The sequence below is a fragment of the Gymnoscopelus microlampas genome, assembly GCF_963454915.1.
Source record: "Gymnoscopelus microlampas genome assembly, chromosome: 1".
Lineage (NCBI taxonomy): Eukaryota > Metazoa > Chordata > Actinopteri > Myctophiformes > Myctophidae > Gymnoscopelus > Gymnoscopelus microlampas.
This window is the reverse complement of record NC_139962.1, coordinates 13463560-13473311: the sequence shown is the minus strand read 5'-3', so window position 1 is coordinate 13473311 and position 9752 is coordinate 13463560. Positions and strand designations below refer to the sequence as shown.

General features: G+C 38.2%; 1 gene segment (V, D, J or C); it reads right to left on the bottom strand.

The window, feature by feature from the left end:
* Window positions 1-424: 424 nt before the first annotated feature.
* On the bottom strand, window positions 425-4067 carry LOC311046570 (immunoglobulin kappa light chain-like). The segment is given in 2 exons: window positions 3877-4067; window positions 425-1076 (listed from the first exon to the last, which is right to left on the bottom strand).
* Between the last annotated feature and the right edge of the window lie 5685 nt (window positions 4068-9752).

The window sequence follows — 9752 nt, the reverse complement described above, 5'->3', positions numbered from 1 at the left end:
TATGACTGAATGTCTATTCAAATAATGCACCTATATTCCATATAAACCATGACATTATTTAACCACATTAACCCTGGCATCCCCAATGTATTGTGAAAATTGCCCATTTACAAATATAGCTGATCTACAAGCTCACAACGGCGGTGGAAAGTGTTCTTCTGAGCTTGTAGCTAGATCGGCTATTTTCGCTATTTATTGGTTTTATCAACTTAATTTTCTTCTGCCTCATCCCACTGTGAGTGCATTAATGACAAACATGCTCGCTTAACATGTTTATCATACTTTCTTCTATAAACCCATGGCATACATCTTTAAGTGGGTGAAACAATCATCCAATAAGATGAAGTATCTCCATACATATGAATTACAAAAAGCTGACTTCATCAACATTTATTTTTATTTGCTTTTTATTTATAAAGGCCATTCAATTTTCATAAGCATTGAGCAAAGCCAGAAGTCAGAGCATCTCTCTACAGCCCACACTATAAGTGTACGTTAATGACAAACAATGATATTCTTTAAACAACACTATCCTGTTGTTTTAGTTTTTAATGATTTCTGAACAATGGAGACAGTCTATTGAGTGTCATTAGTTTCCTAAAGCCGACCGTATATAAGAAGCTTTGCCTCTGACACAGTGAAAGTATTAATGACAAACAAACAGTGACATCACTTAACATCATATGATTTGATAAAATGTGTCTTTATATCTATAAAGCTATACATTTTCAGAAGCACTGTATGAACGTCTATCTACTTCCCACACTGTGTCCTGGTGATTTCAGTGGGCTGTGTGTTTCCTTCATGGTTCACCTTGCAGGTGAACACCTCCCCCTGCTCCCAGAGTGCCTTGCTCAGGGTCAGGGTGCTGCTGCGGCCGTAACGGCCGTTCTTCTCCACCTCCTCTGAGGTCAGGATCTCGGCCGTCACCTCCTTCCCGTCCACCTCCCAGCTCACCTGGGCACCTTGGGGGTTGTAGCCACTGAGCAGGCATGCCAGGGTGGCTGAGTCCCCAGCAGAGAGCTGCTCAGATGACGGAGGATGCAGAGAGACGGAGGGCCTGACCGAGACACCAGCTGTACAGAAAAGAAGTCCATCAATTTGCCTTTATACGTCAAACTAGCATAGAATAACATACAGTAATACAGTACGCAAAGTGAGAAGAGACAATTAATTATATCAACTTCATTTGACTTTGTACGCACAGCATAGAATCATGTACAGTAATATTACTGTACGTGATTTTATGCTGTACGTACTACGTACAAAGTCAAATGAAGTTGAAAGAATGTATTGTCTCTTCTACAGTATATATATACTTTACAAGAGACAATGAATTCTTTCAACTTCAGTTGACTTTGCAAATATCACACAATCACATACAGTAATAGAGTACAGATAGAAAGAGACAATGAATTCAAGTTTGTTTCTTTGTATGCACAAATAGTTTATAATCATTTGTACACACAACTAGTATAGAACCATACAACACACAGACACAGGGACTGAAGTTCATTATTAGTACACAAAACATTCACAGCATAATGTTGAATATGAACAGATACAGTTTAATTAAAAATGGTATCTATCTACTGTAAAACATGCATATACTGCACATGACTGTGTTCTGCTACTGTATATAATGACAGACCAGTAAATAATAAAAAGCAAGACAGACAGTCAATTATATTAACTGTACAACTAGTAGATTAGATCCAGAGAAAAGACTGTTAACTACAGTAACTAGTTGACTTTGTTGGCTTTGTAATACTTTACTACTTACTGAGCATGTTATTACTGATTCATTTCTTAATAATATTTTAATATTTCAAACTATTTTAGAATTGCAGACTATAGATTATGGATTTTATATTAAATTAGGTAAATATATATATATATATTATATATATATATATATATATATATATATATATATATATATATATATATATATATATATATATATATATATATACTCGCAGCTGGTAAAACTGGTATATATATATATATATATATATATATATATATATATATATATATATATATATATATATATATATATATATATATATATATATTTACCTAATTTAATATACGGAGTGTATGTATATATATATACATACACTCCGTATAGTAAGACAGCAAGTGTCATGAATTCATTTCAACTTTTCACAAACAATACATAAATGGTATAACTTTTAGAACAAATTCCTTCACTCGCACTTAGAACAACACAGGTCACATCAAGAAAATATAAAGTTAGAAGGAACAAAATAAATCAGTACTTACTTTTGATGTCGAGTCTGGTGCCTCCACCGAAAGTCCACCACAGTGATCCATTCTGGTTAAACCATCGTACAAAAACCTCCTTTCCACATGAATGACTTCACTCACTCACAATGTAGTGAACGGCCCACAGTACTGTAACAGCACTGGAAATGACTTAATAACACTTTAATAATGAACCTGTAATTTATATTACTTAAGATCTATTACTTAAATACATATGACTGTCCACACAGTCAGTGAAATACTTCATAATGTAAAAGATCATGACTCATGTCATGTCTATGTAGCCTATTCATAACAATCAGCAAACATACAGAGCTAAAACACTCCACTGTCACGGTCCGCTCCTCGGGCCGTGGACTTTGACTGTATTTCTCAGTCCTTGGACCTTTGCTGCCCTAAGGTCATAGACTTATTAGGACTGTTATGTGGTGTCGTTCCATTTGTATGTTCTGTTATTCTGAAGTAATGTTGCTGTCCTTGTTTCCGTGTTTGGTTTTGCTTTACAATCTTGTACCTTATTTTGTAGTCTTGTTTCCTGTTGTGCTTAGTCACTGTTACCTGTCTTGTTTGCCTGTTAGCCTATCCCAGTGTTGATTGTCCAGTTGTGTTCACCTGTGTCTAGTTAGTCCTTGTGTATTTATACCTCCCTGTTCCCAGTGTTTGGTTGCTAGTTCATTGTTAACTGTTATGTGTGATCCTGTCTTGAGTTCAGCACTTACCTTGTATCCCTGTCTTTTGAGTTATTAAACCCTTTAATCTAATCTATTCTGCCTCTGTCTCTCCTGCACTTGGGTCCTACAATCTGCCCTGACTCAAACCGTGACACTCCACAACTTGAGACCCTTGTGATGTTCATTGAGAATATTGTTCTAATGTTATGATTGTCTTCTAAGATCCAAATAAAATAAAATGATGATAGTTTCAAGGAGCTCATGCCTTCGCAGCATCCAGATTGTCCATCAATCAGTTGGTTCACAAAACTGCTTTAGGGTTCCTCAACTGTTTTATCCAGACATCCAAATTCAGTCTCATCCAGGAACACAGATTGGTTAAAACACCACAGCACTCTCATCAGCAAACCAAATGGGAAACATCTGGGTTACTGGTCCATTCTCCATCCTGAATAAACATTCTTATAGACAGTCAGCTCTAAAGAAGCTAGCACCAGCCAGGCTATTATGAACAAACCCTATCCATATTGGCTCCTATATGTAGGTCCAATAACATCCCAACCCCTCTGCTGACCCATGCCAGGTGCGTTAGCAAAGAGAACTGGGTCCTGGTTCCAACAGTAAGTAGCTTTGGTAAATCCAGTGTAGAATCCAATACAAGGTTCAGATAGACACCTTTCCTTCAGCTCTCCATCAAAATGAAATCTGTAAAACCTCATCATCCTTGTTTTACCAGTTGTGATTGCTCTTCAGAGGGTTGGTTGTGATGTCAATTGTCAAACATGCTGTTACGTTCCCCCTTGTTGAGTTGTTCAAGTCACTTCTTCTTTTATTGAGGGAGGTTTTTGTACGACTCTGTATCACTGTGTGAACTCTAATGGGCTATTGTGATACCTCTGACAGTAGTAAACACCTTTGTCTTCAGCCTGGACTCCACTGATGGTCAGAGTGAAGTCAGTCCCAGATCCACTACCACTAAACCTGGATGGGGTTCCTGTCTGAAGCATCTTTGTCCTATAAATGAGGAGTTTAGGAGCTTCTCCAGACTTTTGTTGGTACCAGGACAAATAAGGAGGGTTGTTGACTGGAGCACTACTTGGTCTGCATGCTAGACTCACTGAGTCTCCAATATTAGCGGTTTTCACCAAAGGAGTCTGAGTCACAGTAACCTGGCCCCATGTTTCTGCAAACAAACAAACCAAAACATATATATACATAAGCAGACAGTATGGAAATGTCTTCTAGCTAAAGCCAAACCATTTAGTACAGAGTAGGAGATTTATAAATGTTTCAGCGTTACCTTGAATGCAGACAGCACATGTTAAGATGAAGATGATGGTCAAACACATGATTTTGATAGGTATTGTCACGAGGAGCAAGCTTCAGTCGTGAAGGACTCAACTTACAGAACTATAAACCCTCCCTGAGCACTGAAGTGTGTCCTTCAAACAAAAAATCTGCTCTCTATGCAAATCGTCTTCCCGACAAACCTCATCCTCTATTACCTACATGACTACTAGCTGTCTTTAATGGTCTTTGAGAAAACAGTTTATTACGTGAGGTATATGTTAACAATGCTAACATTACTCAACTAAACTTTCTCTGTTTCTTCTACATACATTTAACAGCAGTACTGCAGTAGGCCTAAGTGTTCATAACGAGGAAAATTCAACAGCTTTAAAATAAACCATAATTGATATCACAAGCAATAACAAACAAGATAAACGTAAAAATCCTTCTCACCACCACCGTCTATCAAGGCTCTGGATAACTCATCTTTCCTACCTATCCCACCTACTCCAGCAGCCTCCCTCATCTTCATCTGTTGACATTAATTCTGTAATTAATTTGTACTCATCATAGTCACCCATGTAAAGCATCGTTGAGTGTTTGGAAAAGCGCAACATAACTTTCCTGTGTTAGTATGATTTGTTACAATCTACAGTATAGCACTTCAGTGATACCCTCTCTCTCTCCATCTTTCTATGTATCAGTCTAATAATGTGGGATTACATATTGGTCCTTGGGTTTTTCTTTACATCAATGTTATGAGAAGACAGTAAATAAAACCTCAAGGTTTTGAAATGTATTGCATTAGGTCTATTAGTTTCTAAAATTAAGATTAAATTCCATTTCAATTTAATTAGACAACATATTTTATTCTTCTTTCAGTCAAATATATAGGTGTAAGGTATCACGTGGCAGCTAACCACGTACCACATAGTAATGGAATGGAGGTAATAACAGTTAAGTTTCTTCAGGAAGATGATTTGCATAAAGGAGACTTTATGTTTCAAGGACACACTTCAGTGCTCAGGGAGAGTTTATAGTCCTGCAAGTTGAATCCTTCATGACTGAAACGTGTTCTTCGTAACAATATCTCCCAAAACCATGTCTTTGACCAGCATCTTCATCTTGACATGTGTTATCTGCATTCAAGGTAAGACTAACACATTTATAGATCTCCTAACCCAAATCAGATTTAAACGTTGTTTTTTGCTAGCTGGTTTTGTGATCTGAAACATTCTATTAATCTATTATCTATTATATTAAAATGATCTTCACATAATTCCATCAGATAGAATTCAACACTGTTTGGATCACTGACGTGAAGTTATGGAACTTCTAATTGTTAAAATAAAATATTAATAAAGGATAAAGGATATCATGCTTAAAAACAAAATATGCAACTGGAATATAAAATAATAATAATACATGTTTTGTTTGTTTGCAGAAACATGGGGCCAGGTCAGTGTGACTCAGACTCCTTCAGTGAAATCTGTTAATGTAGGAGACTCAGTGAGTCTAGCATGCAGACCAAGTAGTGCTCCTTATGTCAGCGGTTCTCCTTTTTTGTCCTGGTACCAACAAAAGTCTGGAGAAGCTCCCAAACTCCTAATTTATTACACAAAGACCCTTCAGTCAGGAACCCCATCCAGGTTTAGTGGTAGTGGATCTGGGACTGACTTCACTCTGACCATCAGTGGAGTCCAGGCTGAAGACAAAGGTGTTTACTACTGTATGAGTTATCACCAGAGCCCATCAGTAGGGTTCACACAGTGATACAGAGTCGTACAAAAACCTCCCTCAATAAAAGAGGAAGTGACTTGAACAACTCAATGGATATATGGTCATAATCAAAATAATGATGATGAAACATTAGAGAATGAAGGAAACACTCATAATCATGATAACTGAATGTTAAATAAGGTAAGAAATGACTAACATAATCTTGATAACGTGTTTTGATTATCTTGCTCTTGCAGTAAATATTTGAATATAATGAGATATAATATAATGCTAAATAATATGGTAATACTTTTTTCTTTGAAGAGCCCTTATTGTTTTGTTATTCAACTGTTATAATCTGTTTTTATTACTTGTCTTTAATAAACATATCTCAAATCTCAAAATATAACTTCATATTAACAAATTCCTTAATATTTATCATTTCATTGGTTTGTCTTTCCTCTTGTTAACAATATTATTATTTGGTTGTGTTTCTGGTTAAACAAGTTATATATACCTATATATGTATACATATATATATACATATACATATACATATACATATACATATACATATACATATACATACATTCACTCATAAGGTTAATTATAACTGCTGTCTTCAAAATATAACTTCATATCATCAAAGCACATGCATTATCTGCATGTGATTTCTGCACTCGGTCCCTTTCTTTCTTAAAACATAAAAACTCCTGTCATAATATTTACAATCTGTAGAAGACAAACAAACCCCATATGTCATGATGTGTCCGGTATGTGAGAACATTTAACTCATTAGTAAACAAAGACATAAATAAACATAGATAGATACAAAATAAATACTTGTATTTTTCACCTGAAGACGGAGTGCCTCAGTACTTTTCTCCCTACAGTCTGCATCACCAAAAGCACAACTTATTTTTTTTTCTTCAGTGTGTATTATTTAATATAATGGTGTTTACATATGTCCAAACATAAAGACGACACAGAAAATTACACCTTGGTCTCCCCCTCACAACCCATCCACACACCAGGATGTGACCATAGACATGGAGGTAACTTGTCACAAGGCCCGATGCTGGTGGTACATTCTGGGTATGACTCCATTTGCTCATTGTACCCACAGAAAGTAAGAAAGAAAAAACATAGTGAGATGAAGGAGATGACTGTAGAGGTAGGGCATCAATGAGAGCAGTTAAGAGGATGTAATACATTGAAGATAAAGACCAGACAAGAAATGGTACCAATTAACAACATTGACATCATCAGATGAAGCTAATTGAACTCAGCAGACACTAATGTGACTTAACACCAACCAAATGGAAATAATTATTTCATATTTTATTATATACTCTCCTCAGCCCTCAAGCAGAACAAAAAATATTTTCAGATGTGTTTTCTTTTTAAATTATGATGGGGGAAAAGGTTACACATTAGCAATGTCTTGCTGCCATCTTGTGTTAGGACACTAGACTGCAGTCATAGACACCACATCCAGATTGCCTTTAATTAAATGTAGGGTAACATGTGATATTGTTTTGGGTTAAAACAAAACAAAAGCTCTATATTCTAATAGTAAGGGTTATTGTTGGTTATTGTTATAAACCAACAATAACCGTATGTATTTCACTATTTCATTATTTCACAATCACACGATCAGTTTGATAGTGTAGAAATATACAGTATATTGGCCTGATTTATGTAAGACTATGTATGCCCCACTTATATAAGATAATTATATAAGATAACGTTTGTTTACCATAGTGCATGCCATGCGTCATCATGCTCAAAACTAAGCCATGAAGGTATAGGACAAAACTAGATATGTGGGACAAATCTATTTAAATACAGTGCAATGAGTGCATGTGTCCCGAAATATCTTTTAACTGGGAAGAACCCAGTATAGGCTGGAACTGGTAGGGTATAGACAGCGACAGGGGAAACTTACAAGACACAGGTAAAGTCAGTGGACAACTAAACATGCACTCTTCAGAGCGCAGACCTCTGCCAGGTTGGGTTGTTTTAGTCACATCCACTTTGTTGAACCCCCTCCCTACACACCAGCTGGTTGCACCTCCTCTCCCCTACACCTTCCTTTGACCGATCTCAAGCAAGCTTCAAGTCCCTGCAAGTTGATTTTCATACCGTACTGAAATGAATGGAAACCACTGGCTACCTTGAAGGCCAAACAAACTACATTATGCGTTAGAAAGTGGTCTGCAGCAGGCCTCAAGTATAGGGTGAGTCATAATTAAGTTAAAACTATCACACTCCTTCCTCCCTCCACTAACCAACAGCTACACCTGCAGGTATTCAAGTTCCATGGAACTTAATACCATCACCTGGTACCTTAAATGGGAGGCCAACATCAATTCCACAGCTAGTGTGGTGGAGGAGGAGCATCCTCATATACTTTGCCAATGCTCTGTACTAGTAGGTAGGGTGGTGAGACCATCGCCATGGTTACGGGGCTGCCCAGCTGTGGGATGGCCCCGCGAGCTATGGGACGAACTGCCTCCCGGGTTGCCAGATCGTGTGCGCATATCCCCCCACGGATGCGTCGTCCGGGTTGGACTAGTACTTCTAAATTATAAAAATAAGTTGTTCCCGCCAGGGACGCTGTGGGCATGTCTTCTCCTCCGCATCATCAGCGCCCATACCCTAGGTGGGGTTGGCAAAAGGGCCTACTCTGTGTGGAGTTTGCATGTTCTCCCCATGTCTCCCAGGGTAGTTAATACCCTCACAAAAAACATGTAGTAATCCTGGTCACTATACCGCCTCCCCCATGACAGCCGGGGCGCCTGATGGAGGGGAAGGGAACTGGTTGGAATAACGTGTTCCTTCCACGCGCTACGTCCTACCAGGGAAACTCCCCCCTGTCAGGTGACAAGAAGGTCAGTTGGCTCTCATGAAGGAAGCATGAGCTCGGCCCTGGCCTCCCCAGGCTGTGGGGGACTGGTGTAGCGCTGGTGTAGGGCTGGTGTAGCCCCCAGGATCACTTAGGATATTGGCACCGGGTGAAAGAAAATGGGTTACAAAAATCGCGGGATAAAAAATATTAAAAAAAATAAATTGTAAAAATACATTTTGGTTAGTTCTGGACATATTTAAGTTTATTGAGGACTTTGGTGGCGGTGCCATGGAGGGTACTGTTGCAATAGTCAAGCCGGGATGAGATGAAAGCATGGATGAGCGTTTCAGCTGCAGAGCATGACAGAGACAAGAGGGCCGGAAACGGGCAATGTTCTTGTGGAAGAAGGCAATTTGTGACCTGGTTTACATTGGGGAGGAATGAAAGGGTGGGGTCAAGAATGATGCCCAGGTTGCGGACATGGGTGGAGGGTGACAGTGGAGCCATCAATAGAGAGTGAAAAGTCTTGGGTAGAGCGGGTGAGGGAGTTGGGACCGATGAATTCAGATTTTTTTGCAGTAGAGTTCAACATCTACACACTTGTCCCGAGCCCGTCTAAATCGGTCCGTCAACAACAAATAAAACCCAAGGCATAGGCTACCAATGACCAAGTTGCTCAGTTTCAATTACTTTTTCATTATGGTTAATATTTTCTGTTAATGCAGCTAATAGCAAAATGATGTGCTGCTCATGAATTAGGACAATACCAGTCACCAGAGAGTATGTGCGTTTTCAATGAGTTTTACGTGGAGTTTGATGCTGAATGGGCTTATGTATACTGTAGGGAGGGGGGTGTGTAAGATATTTCATAGTCATTTGATTAAAGTAGAGGGAAAAAAAGTAAATTAAAATGATTTAATTGGACTGGA